Here is a 12971-nt window from a genome sequence, read left to right as displayed (position 1 = left end):
TGCGTTAAGCCGCAGACATTCATTCTCGCAGTTGTGGAGGCCAGAAGCCCGAAGTCGAGCTGTCGGCAGCCTTGGCTCCCTCTGAAGGCTCCAGGGGAGGATCCACCCCGGGTCTCCCCGTGTCCTGGTGGTGGCGGTGGCCCTCGGTGTTCCTGGGCTTACGGACGCCTCACCCCCATCTCTGCCTCGGTCTTCACACGGCCTTCTCCCTGTACATCTGGGGCTTCTCCTTTTCTGTCATTGGATTTAGGGCCCACCCTGATCCAGGATGACCTCGTCTCCATCCTTACTTTAAGTACATCTGCAAAGGACCGTATTCCTAATGAGGCCACATTTGCAGGTCTGGGTAGGCGTCTCTTTGGGACCCCTGTTCAGCCCACTGTACCCAGTTAGCAGGAAGAATAGTCCCCTGTCTTAAATATGAGCTCATCTAATTGGCCCAGCCCAGTGCCTTGGGGACCAGATGAGGACACTGAGGGCAGAGGATGAGGGGTCCATCGGGGCAGGGCCAGGACGAGAATGTGGGCAGCTTCTCCTCATCCCAGATGCTTGTGTGTGGCTTTGGGGGTGTCTCCTGGGCCCATCAAGCAGCTCAGACCCTGGGAGGCCTCCCCCTCCCTGCCGACCCGCAGCCTGCACTGTGATCTCTGGGAGGCTCTACCTCATGGCGATCTCGCTTGCTCAGGGCCAGTGGCTGTCCTGGCTCTTCCTGGCCATCAGGGGTCTGGGGGTGGCCACCCCAGGCATAGAATGTGACCTCTAGGCCACTTAGAGCAGAGCCACACATCACAATGTCAAGGAGGCCTTGACAGACGATGCACTGTCACCGTGACCCGCCTAGAGCCAGCAGGGCTGGCTGAGCAAGAGGCTTCGAGCTGGTCTGCTGTGTGAGGGTGGCAGCCTGGAGGACTCGGGGCAGGGGCAGGGCCCTGGGGCAGGGCAGACCCCTTTTCTCGCTGACCCCACTCCAGGCCGCCTTTTGGTTGATGCCCCACTTCTCGAGGGTGTGGCTTCTGGAGTCTTGAACAAGTAAGGCTGCTTCTGCCCGACCCCAGAGAGGAGACAGTGACTCATGGTCGAGGCCTCCTGGGAGGGCAGAGGTCCCTGGGCTGAGAGGCGGCGGGAGGAGCGTCTGGCTAGAAATAGAGGCGCACGTGCTGAGCTTCCAGCCCCTACGGTACAGTGGGTGGGGAGGGCCTTGGGGTTGGGGCCACACCCTGGCGCCTGGCTGGGTAGCCCAGGCTGGCTGCGGGAGACCAGACTAGGACACTCACCACTCAAGAGACACCGGGATGTGGCTCTCTGGGGGTCCCTTCCCTCCCACCCGTAAGGCAGTGTAGGGCTGGAGACCTCCCACCCAAGCCTTGGCGCCATTGGCAGAACAAACAGGGCCGTCCCTGGGGCGTTGGGTAAAGGGACAGATGGACAGATGGACATACACTCACCCCAGGCCTCTGGGCGCCTAGGGAGTAGGTCTCAGCACCAGGAACCCCAGGCACCCCTGGGAGAGGCAGAGGGGGAGCTGGAGCAGGGACCCAAGGGACGAGAGACAAGGCAGGTGTGTCTGGAAGTGCTGGGTCCTTCCTCCGACCGTCAGCCTGGACTTCCGCCTGGTGGCAGAGGGGTGGCTCAGTCTCCAGCTGGGGTGAGGGGCAGCCCTTCTCCCCCCGAGGGCCCCGAAAGCCGGCTGCACATTTCTGATCTCCAGTGAGCAGGGTGGTGACATGGCCTCTCCGGCCGGGGTCTGGGGCTCACGGATTTGCCACACCTGTGCCCACCTGGAGGCCGGGTCTCTATGGGACAGAAGTGCCTGTCTCCCTGCCTGCCGCTCTGGGATACGCGGGGCCATGGGTCTGGGTGGTTTCCCCAGTGGGTTGTTCTGTTCCATCTGCCTGCTGCTTGCTGAATTCTGAGACAGCTTCTCCCCAAGAGAAGCCCCGGATTGAGGGCCCACGGCCAGGGCCCTGCTCCTGTCAGGGGACATCCATCACGGCAGCTTCTGCGTCCGATGCCGTTCTTCCTTCTGGCAGCAGGTTCTCTGGGCTAAGACACTGCACAGACCCGTTCTTGGCTCTTGCGTCCCCATCCACAAGTCTGAGCCTCGGGCCTCATCCCAGGAATAGTTTCCACTGGGGACCCTGGCTCCAGGGGCAACTCTATGGGATGCGTCAGCTTCCAGAGTCGTGTTCCCCTGATAGAAAGACGCACAAGGGGCCTTTGCCATGGGGGTGGGGGCTGTAGAGGGACAGGGCTCCGGCCCAGCAGGTCTGGGGGTCAGACCCTGTGCCTGGCCTTCCGGGGCCATACGCTCATGTTTAAAATCCCCCACACAGGGCGACCATCAGGCCTACCCAAGAGAACCAGTGGGGCCCGCTGCAGCCAGCGGCTCTGCGTGAGAGGGCCCCGATGGCCTGGCAGGACTGTTAGGGGCAGCGGTCCCCATAGCCACGGCAGCTCTCAGAGACCCCTGCCTCTCGCCCCGGGCCTCCTCCTGCCTCACTGGCCTGGTCAAGGATTCCCGCCTCCTCCCCGATCCTCGTCGGCCCCAGGGCCCCTACCGTGGGCTCTGTGCTGTATCTGTAATTTACTCCTGGACGCTTGTGTGTGTCCTGCAGGTGAGGAGTTCAGCCCTCGAGGGGTTTGTCCCCCGCCTCCCACAGTCAGGCATGCCCCCGTGACCTGCCCTGCCCTGCCCACCAGGCTCTCCTGCCCGCTGCATGCAGGCCGAGGGCTGGTTGCTCGCAGGCTGAAGGTTGTGAGGGTGTCACTGATGGGCTTCCCCTCGAAGCTCCTCAGGACTTGGTTCTTCTTCCCTCCAGCTCAGGTCCAGGAAGGGGCAGCCAGGGACCCCCTTGTGTGTCCAGCCCACCCTCCTGGTTGGGGGAGAACCGCAGGCTGTGGGCTGGCTCGGCGCCGATGGTGGGATGAGACAGAAGGCCTTCAGGGCTGCCTCGGTCCACAGAGGAGGGCATTGGCTCACAGACCGGGACCCTCCCAGCACCCCGCGTGTGGACTCCGGGCAGGCCCTCAGCCACTCTGTGCTCCTGGGTCATCCTTGATGACCAGATGCCGTTTGTGGTGTGGATGATGTTGTGGTTGAACATTGTCCCCCAAAGAGATATGTCCATGTCCTAATTCCGGAAAGTGTGCATATGACCTTATTTGGAAGTAGGGTCTTTGCAGATGTCATCAAGTAAGATGAGATCAGACTGGATTAGGGTGGGCCTTAAACCCAAGGAGAGTGTCCTTATAAGAGACAGAAGAGAACACTGAGACACAGAGAGGAGAAGGCTGTGTGAAGACGGAGGCAGAGATTGGGGTGATGCCTCTACAAGCCAAGGAACCCCAAGAATTGCCGGCAACACCAGAAGCTGGGAGAGAGAAGGGGACAGACTCTCTCCTGGGGCCTCCAGAGGGAGGGGCCCTGCCGACAGCTGGCTTCCAGACTTCGGCCTCCAGACCTTGTGAGGATGAAGCGCTGGGGTTTAAGACCCTCTATAGCGTGGTGCTTTGTATGGCAGCCCCAGGACACTGATACAGGTGGAAAGATCCGAGGGACCAGCTGCCTCCACCTGGGGATCCCCCTCCCTGGTCAGGCTGGGCCTGGGGAAGGGGTCCAGCTGCAGACTAAGCACCAGCCCTCCCGGTGGCTCCCTCTGGAGGTGCCAGGGGAGAATCCATTCCCCTGCTTTTTCCGGCTTCTAGAGACGCCCGTGTTCCTTGTCTCGGGGGCCCCCTCCATTCAAAGCCAGCGATGCGCTGTCACATTTCTCTCATGTTGCCTCGCCCTCATGTGAGATCCCCTTCCTCCCTCTCCAGCACTTAGGGGCCCCCTGGGAGTCCCTGGGCCTGCCCAGAGCATCTAGGATAGCTTCCCACCTTGGGGCAGGGGATTAGCAACCTCATTCCCCTTTGCCCCGCAGGTGACACAGTCCCAGGTTCCAGGATCAGGATGTGGACAGCTCACTGTGCGCTTCTGCCCACCACACTCGGTCACTCTGTTACTCTGCCCACGCGTCTCGGCTGACCTCTGGGACTCTGGCCTTGCCGAGGACACAAAGCTCCTCCCCTCCGCTCACCTTGTCTATGGTGCCAGGCCCAGGGTAGCCTGGGAGGATCGGATGCCCAGCACAAGCTGCCCATTGTGATGCTGTGGGTGGGTCCCCTCGGGCCTGGCTGGCCTGCGGCTGGCGTCCTCCTGCCCTGGTAAATGGGCCTTTGTCTGGGCAGCTGGGTCCCCGCCCTGCCCTACACCAGCCAAGACCGGACTTTGAGTCTGGCTCTGCTGCCTGCCCTCCAGATGAGTGTGCTGTCATGTAGTCACCCTAACCGTCGTCAGTGCCATGAGCCGTCACCAGCAGCCGACAGCACGAGGTTGGGATCCAGAGGCCCGGGGAGGGGCGAGCAGAGCCTCAGGCTGGAGAGCATTCACTGCAGAGCATCGACTGGTAGGGAGGAGGATGCGATTCGTGAATGAATTTTCCTTTAAGTAAAAATATGAGATTCCAAAGAAATGGGGGCTTTGTCGTGGGTACTTGGGACCTCTCCCGGATTTCTGGGGGTGCAGTTCACAGCCTCCACGGTGAAGGGTATGCTTGAGGAATGGGCGAGCCACCCCCACATCGGCCTTGTGCCCAGCAGGTGCAGGGGCGTGGTGGCTGTTATTGTCACTACTGTCACCAAGGAGAGAAAGAAGAAGGAGGGGGAGGTGAGACGCATTGGCAGGGGCTGCAGGAGAGTAAGATGATGGAGGCTGCGGTCATACCAAGGGTTGGACCTAGAAGGAAATGGGGACCCACAGGCCTGGGAAGAGGCCAGGAGCCCAGAGGACGTGAAGTGGAGTCTCACCCTTGAGCCAGCCCCTCTCCCCACCTGCATGGGTTCTGCACCAGAAATTTCCAGCAGCGCTTGTCCAAACGGGCCAGTTTCTGACCTGCTCTGGGACTGTGCCCACTCCAGGAGCCAGAGGCCCGGCTCTGATCAATCCAGTGCCCCCAAGGCTCAGGGATGGGGACACTTTGGGACAGAGCAAGGCCCAGAAACATGATGAAGCCCTACTCTTGGAAATGGCATGTCCTGCTCCCGCAGCCCCTCCGGATGGGCTGGGCAGCCCCTTGCACTCCGTGCGTCCGGAGCACGCAGGATGGGAAAGACTGAGGACTGGGCTCGGTGACCCTGCGCCGAGGCTTGCTCTCTTTGGAAGGTCATGACTGGTTGACAGCAGGGCCCGGGCCCTGGGATCCGAGCAGAGCCTTCCAGATGGGGAAACTGGACCAGGTGGTGAGCGGGAGGGAGGGGGAGAGGACTCGCTTTTGTAAACACAGAACTGAGTGGGGGCCTGGGGCCGAGGAGGAAGACAGGGAGGGAGGGAAGGCGAGAGGGGCTGGCAGGGAGGGCAGAGCTATGGCCCAGCAGGAAAAGAAGCAGCTTTGTGCTTCCCCACCCAGCGAGGTTTGGAGAGGGCGTGGTGCTCCCCGCTCTGAGAGTCTGCCTGCCTTCCTCTCCCCAAGACCCAAGGCCACCAGAGCTCACAGCCCGCCTCCCCAAGCCCAGGGCAGCCAGGGCAGGTGTCAGGGATCCCGAAACCTCTGCATTTGGACTGCCCCCCCAGTCATGGGCGATTCCCCGCTGCACCCGGGCCTGACTCCGACAGGCTCCTTCATGCTTGGTCACCACCTCAGCTCCTGGAGCGGACCCTGCTCTATCCGACAGAGTCCCTTGCTCTCCACGAGCCCCCGGGGCCTTCAGGGCAGGCGGCGTCCCTCCGTTCAGCCTGGACAGCCCAGGCCTAGGTCCTGCTGGATGCTGGGATGGGGCCTGCTGCACACGCTGCTAGGACTCTCCAGGATGTGGGCGCCATGCCTGGCACACCGAGGGACTGGCATCTCTAGAATGAGGCAGGAAACAGATGGCCCACTCACACGGGGTTGAAGAGATTTGTTAATGAAAAGAGCATTTTGAGAGGTGTTGGCAGGGTTGGGAGAAACAACCAGAGCTGCTGAGGCATCAAGGGACCTGGGAGAGGAAGGCCATGACCACCTGCAGGGCTGAAGGGGCACAGGAAGGAATGTTGTCACCAGAACTATGGGCAGGGCCCCGGGAAGGGCCACCTGGCAGTTCTCCTGTAGAGACAGGCCACTGCGGGAATGCGGCAGAGCAAGGCTGGTGAAGAACAAATGCCCCGCCCCTCTGCCTTCCTCCAATTGATGTCCTGCCTCAGCCTCCAATAGGCCAAGCGCCAGCTGGAAGTCAGAAGGTGAAGGAGCCAGGTGGGCAAAGTCACCCACCTGGTGGGCCGCTTCCCAGAGCACAGCATAGGCAGGGCAGAGAGGGATGGAGAAAGTATGTGGGGCAAGCAGAAGTGTCCAGTCATCACCCCCAAATAGTAGTGACTAGACGGTGATAACAATGATGGTGGTAGTGGTGATGATGGTGATGGTGGTGATGGTGATGGTGGTGGTGGTGGTGGTGGTGGTGGTGGTGGTAGCGGTGATGGTAGTGGTGTTGATGGTGGTGGTGGTGATGGTTGGTGGTGGTTATGGTGAAGGTGGTGGTGATGGTGGTGGTAGTGGTGGTAATGATGGCAGTAGTGGTGGCGATAGTGGGAATGGTGGTGATGATGATGACGATAGTGATGGTGGTGATATTGATGATAGTGGTAGTGGTGGTGGTGGTGGTGATGATGGTGATGGTGGTGATGGTGGTGGAGGTGGTGATGGTATAGTGGTGGTGATAGTGGGAATGGTGGTGATATTGATGATAGTGGTAGTGGTGGTGGTGGTGATGGTGATGGTGGTGATGGTGGCGGTGGTGATGATGGTGGTGATGGTGGTGGTGGTGATGATAGTGGTAGTGGTGATGGTGATGGTGGTGATGGTGATGGTGGTGATGGTGATGGTGGTGATGGTGGCGGTGGTGATGATGGTGGTGATGGTGGTAGTGGTGGTAGTGGTGGTGGTGATGGTGGTGATGGTGATGGTGGTGATGGTGGTGGTGATGATGGTGGTGATGGTGGTAGTGGTGGTAGTGGTGGTGGTGATGGTGGTGATGGTGATGGTGGTGATGGTGGCGGTGGTGATGATGGTGGTGATGGTGGTAGTGGTGATGGTGGTGGTGGTGATGTTGATGACAGTGGTGGTGGTGGTGGTGGTGGCAATGGTGGTGGTTATTATGTCCCCAGTGCTGGAAATGAGGCCAGCCCTTTTCTAGAGCATCTGGAGCTATCCACCTGCTTTCAGGCCAGCATCCTAAGCTCCTGTTTTCCTTTTGAAACACTGCACAAACCACTCCCCCCTCCTACCAGCCCCCATCCAGGCTGGCTGCCTGCTTACCAAGAGGGCCACCTGACCACAGGGAACTACTGCTGTCCAGGATAGTCCTGTCAGCTGTGAACCCACCACCTAGCCACCGTTCACTCTGACCATCAATGTGTCCTTGTCCCTCCCTGAAATACTGGGTACAGGTCACATTTCCTCTGGAGCCTCCAGTGTCTGTAGCTGACCCCTTCTCATTTGGGATACTTATTTTCCAGGGTCCCAACAGACTGCTCACAGGCAGTGGCCTCTAGCGGTGGGGGTGCCACCCTCTTGCCCAGAAGCCCACCCACCCAGATGGTGTTTCCTTTTTCTTGCCTTTCACCCCTCACAGCTGCCTTCTCCACCCTCGTCTCGGGCAATGAGTACCTTCTCCGTCCACTGTGGGGGACACGGGAATGTGAGTTCCAGGGAGGACCGTGCCAGCTACCCGCTTGGGGTCCACTCCGCCCCCACTGCAGCGCGCACTCCCTCCCTCTCCCTGAGGCCCCAGGCGTGCTCATTCCATGTCTACACGGCAGAGCCCTCTGACCCCAGATTCTTTCTGCTTGAGTTCTCTTGGTCACTTTTTAAAGCAGCTTAAGTACAAACACACTCACACACACACAAATACACGCAAACACATACCTGTGACACACACACAAATACAAATACGTGTATGTAACATGTTCATATACAATACACATAGCACACTTACACATTCATATAACACACAACACACACATACTCAGTGCACACACTCACAAATGCTCACATGTGTGTAACATGCTCATGTGCACACACACACAGAACACTTACACACTCATGTGACACACACACACATACCCACGCCCATGCCACGCCCTCAGCAGCTTCCTTTCGCCCCCTGAGGTCTTGGTGCAGCCCCACAGGGAGGTGTGGGAGGGCCTCTCGCCTTCTCAAATTTTGCTGCCTTACAGGACCTCGACCACAGGAGCAGCATCTCTTCCCCTGTCCCCACATAGCAGTTGGGGCTCCTGGGGGGGCAGAGCCGAGCCCATGGAAGGTGTCAGGGGATGCACGCTGTCTCCACCTGAGGGCCAGTGTATACCCTCAGGGGTACTCCAAATTGCCCTGAGTCCTGACCTTGCTTCTCCAGGGGGCAGAGTGGAGGGGACAGACAAACGTCTGCACGACTTTGGCATGGGTCCCTGAATTAAAGAGATTTTTCACGGCAGTAAACTGTCTCTGTGACTCCTGGAGGCCTCGCTCCAACACAGCCCTCTGTCCTGGACACCAGGCTGGTAGACCCACTCCCTTGACCTGGACCCTGCTGGACCCGCGTCCTCGGCCTGGACTCTGCTGGGCCCCGTGACGGCCCTCCCCGCCTGCCACGCTGCAGCAGCCCCCACGTCCTTGCAGTTGTTCAGGTGGAATCTGTTCTCGTTCCCAGGAAACCCCGTTGGCTCTGCCCTCAGAACACATCCGGAGTCTGCCCACTCCACCGCCCTGCTGGATCACTCCTATCGCAATGGACTCCCACTCATTTCCCTGCCACCCTCGCCACCATCTGTCCTCCACGTGGCAGCCGAGCGAGCCCAAGAACACGCGTGGGAGACGTTACCGCTCTGCTCAGAGCCCCAGGCTTGCCTCGCCCCCTGACCAGTTTAACTAAAAGTGTGACCGCCGGCTCCAGGCAGCCCCCGTACTGCCTGCTCTGCTTTCTTCTTAGCACTCAGCACCTCCTAACCTGCTAGTCTACCGCTTTACTCTCTTTCTGCTTCTCTTCTGTCTTCCCGCCCTCGGGCACGGGCTCCGTAAAGGCTCGGGTCCGTCTGTCTTGCTCGCCAACATATGGTGAGGAGGAAGAGGAGGAGGAGGAGGAGGCGGCAGGAGGCCTGGCCCAGCCCGGCCCATAGGAGGCGCTGAGTAAATATTTGCTAACTGAATGAATGCACGGAATGCATGTCTATTTCCAGCCCTGGCCAGTCCCCCAGAAACCCAGAAACGCAGGCAGATCTGCAGGGGAGAAGAAAGCCCTGGCTGTGAGGACTTGAGAAGGGTTTCCGTTCGCAGTGCTGGCTGAGAAACACTTTTTTCCTCCTCAAATCTCTCCACAGCCTCTTGCTGGCCTCCTGGGCGGCAGGTTTCATGAGCAGCTGATCTGACGGGCTGAGTGAGGAGAGAGGGCTCTGGGATGTGGTTAGAGGGCCGAGGCCCCCCCGCCCCCCGTGCCTGCAGCTGCTCCATTTCCAAATGCCTGGAATTCTGGAACCGTTCCCACCCGGCCAAGCCAGGCCCTGCCAAGGGCTGCCCCCCGCAGAGCTGGCAGCCAGGAGGGCCTGCCTGCCGGGGCTTCAGCGTTCTCCTGAGAGCGTGGGTCCTGGCCCCGGAGCCCCGAGGCCGACCTTGTGGTGTGGCAGCCCCCCGGAGCGTGCCCTCTCCCAGCCCCGCCCCCCAGGGAGAGGCAGCCCAGCCTGCCCCCATCGCTGTCACACGCCTGCTCACTCAGGCCACTCCACTCACAAGGCAGATTTTCCGTTAGCGTCAAGAGCATGTGGATCTTGACCTGGAGCCGATGGGGGCAGAAGGGAAGAAGCCGATTTTAGATAATGTGCATACCTGGGGGGGGTCACACTGGGGCCGGACCCCGAAACGGCACAAAACCCCAGTAGGCGGGGTGGGAACGGGCCTTTGGGCGTAGACCTTGCACTTGTGCGCATCTCTCTCCCTGTGTCCATCTGTCTGTCTCTCTCACACTCGGACCCCCCACGGAGGTGAGCAGTCCGACCTGGATGGCACAAGACAGGAGGATTCAATGATTCATCTGCCTACTGTGTACTTCGCACTCCAAACATTTATTGAGTGCCTACTGTGTACTTCCTAGCACTGTGTGTGCCCTGTGGGTCCTCCCGGCGTGAGGAAGCAGGAGGCACTCCCAGCAGGAGCTGGAAGGGCCTGAAGAGCAAGAGGGTTCCTCTAGGAGTGACGTCAGAAGCCGTTCACGGGACTGTCAGGCGCGGGCGGTTTCCACCTTCCCAGACACAGTTTCCTCTTTTTCTGGTAACAAAAGTCCTCTTTGCTTTGCTTTTGGGGGAACCGCTTCACCCGCTCTCACCGAGCACAGTGGCTTTTGTTGTTTTTACAGGGTCCACCAGCCCCGGGATGATCACATGATCTGGCTGAGGTCACATGGCCCAATGAGGGCCAGCCAATGAGAGGACCCCGTTTCCCCCCACAGAAATCAGTTCCAGGACGACAGGCATGTGACCCAAGTCCAAACAATCAAAGTCCTGGAAACATGAAGACAGAATGACCCCCATCCTCCAAGTTAGGAGTTCCAGGGACCCCTAAGCCTAGTGCTCCTGGGTCATCTTTGCCTGAGAATGAAGCCAACACAGGTGAAATCAAGTCTAGTCTGAGTAAGATGGTGCCCAGTGACATCTTTTGAGCTCCTGGATCCAGCTGTCCCTGAAGCCAGCTGCACCCCATACTTTCTAGTTAAGTCAACCAGCAAACTCGCTTCTTTTCTGAAATGAGCTTGGGTTGGGGTTCTGTCACTTGCCACCAAACAGTGCAGTTCTGTATTGAAATGGGCCCTCTAAACTTTCATGGGGAAGCAAACCAGGGTGCTGGTAAGATAAAAAGATTTCCTGGCTCTTAAAAGTTGGGAGGGGGTGGTCTCAGGTTTGAGCAGATACGTGTACAGACCCACATTGTCCCTGGGCTGCTCTCTAAACCTGCCCACGCAGCCTGGGCTTCCACCAATCAGAGCCTTCTTGCTGATGGGCTTGGCGCTGGGGTGCCTGCGTTGATGGCATCCATGTTTTCTTTCTTTCCTCTGTGGCCGCTCACCCCGATCACAGAGCACAGTAGACAGACTGTTCTGTAGGTGCAGTGGCAGTCAGGTGGTCTCCGTCTGAGCCTCCCAGGCCCCCCACCCTCCCTGCATACACATACCACCCCTCCCCGAGGGCCAGCCCCGCAGGGCCCAGCGATGGTTGCGTGGAGGGCCAACAGGCACGCATGGCAGAGAGACCCAAGGCAGGGCCTGCTGATGTCAGGGAGCAACACAGATGAAATCAGGCTTCGACTGCAGAGAGATGAACCCCGGCCCATCTCACCACCCTTCGCACCCCCAGAGGCAGACACGACCTGTTTGGAACCTAATGCCCAGGAGACTGAAGGGACCAATGCCACGGCTGCTGCTCAGGCCACTTACCACCCAGTCACCGGGCGGGGGGGTGGGGGGCCGTCCTGGCATTGACTGCCTTGTGGGCAGTGGGATATAAGAGGCATACACTCCTGCCCTGAGCGCCTAACATTCTGGGGGAGGCAGCGAAGCAGAGGCAGGCCTGTGCCCAGACCCTGGGCAGGCAGATTGCAGAAATGCTTGAAAGGAATGTTCTGGCTTCCTGGCCAAGAGATGGGGGTCCCACAAGTGGGCAGACTCCGCTCGTGTGGGCAAACAGCACAGCTGTCCATCAGGGCCTTCCTGGTGGCGGGGGGGAGCGGGGTGGCGGGGGCGCTATGGACCACCGGCCTGGCTGACGGGAGGTGGAGCTGCTGGATGTCCATGCCGGGGTAGCTCAGAGCATGGCCCTGCAGGTTTTAGGACTCACCTGGGCAGCCAGGCTCCCCTGGGACCTGACAGGAGCCATCAAGCACGGGGCAGTGTCCAGCGCACAGAGGAGACCCTCTCCTCTCTGCAGCTCCTCTGTCCACAGTGGTCAGATGGGCCCGTAGGCTGATTGCCGCCGATTTTGTCCATCCTGATTCTGTGACTTCCCGTGGACACATGGCCACTCGTGGATGAGTCACAGCACATGGCCACAGGCCAGGGACAGACGGACCAAACCTGTGTAAAGAGCCGACAGATGGTGCAGGTGTGTGATAAAGGCCCAGACTAGTGGGAGCAGCAAGCGACGCTCTGACGGAGATGCTGGAGCCTAGAGGAGCAGAAGGCAGGGCGTCTGAGCCGGCTCCCAAGGGCAGACGCAGGGGGATGCACAAATCCAGAGGAAGTTTGGGGGGGGTAGCGACGTGAGCTCGTGGAGAGAGGGTGAGTCTGGCTTTGAACGTGCCAAGCCTCGGGTGTCGGGGGCCCCAGGAAGGAACATCCCACCAGATCAGTGGAGATGCACCTGGAATTTGGGAGGGTGCCAGGGGTTCAGAGAGGGGGGCCTGAGTCTGGTGGGAACTCAGGATGCTTTTGCTTTTATACTGGTTTCCAGCCTGGCCCCACTGATCAGATTCTGAGTCGTCTCTGCAGTGTTTATGGAAACGTAATTTTCCCCGGGACAAGCATGTGTAATTGAGGATCTTTTAATGTCTGTTTACAGCCGCTATCCTCGCTGGCGTGATTGCGGCATCGTGGGAGTTGATTGCAGCTGGTCTCCGTCGGCGCCAGGCTCCGGGTGCCTGTTTCTGCGAATCGAGTGCTGCATAATTTGGGGTAGTCCCCCGGGGCCAGAGCGGAAAGTGACCTCAGAGATGAGCCCATCTCTCCCAGTGTCCTGGGGCTGCCGTAACAGAGCACCACAAAGTGGGCAGCTTACCCAAGAGTCATCCTCTCACAGTCCTGAGGCCAGAAGTCCAAGATCAAGGTGTCAGCAGGGCCGTGCTCCCTCTGAAGGCTCCGGGGGAGAGTCCTTCCTGCCTATTCCAGCTTCTGGTGGCTCCCAGGAATCCTCAGTTTGT

The 12971-nt window shown here is 59.6% G+C and overlaps 1 long non-coding RNA gene across 1 annotated transcript; it reads right to left on the bottom strand.

The window, feature by feature from the left end:
- On the bottom strand, positions 1–936 carry LOC138920864 (uncharacterized). Its single transcript, XR_011432788.1, has 2 exons — positions 662–936; positions 1–301 (listed from the first exon to the last, which is right to left on the bottom strand). It is a non-coding gene; the product is annotated as an uncharacterized lncRNA (long non-coding RNA).
- Positions 937–12971: the final 12035 nt, after the last annotated feature.

This window comes from Equus caballus, chromosome 26 (genome assembly GCF_041296265.1).
Source record: "Equus caballus isolate H_3958 breed thoroughbred chromosome 26, TB-T2T, whole genome shotgun sequence".
Classification (NCBI taxonomy): Eukaryota; Metazoa; Chordata; class Mammalia; order Perissodactyla; family Equidae; genus Equus; species Equus caballus.
The sequence above is the reverse complement of the archived record's forward strand: the minus strand, read 5'-3'. Positions and strand labels throughout refer to the sequence as shown.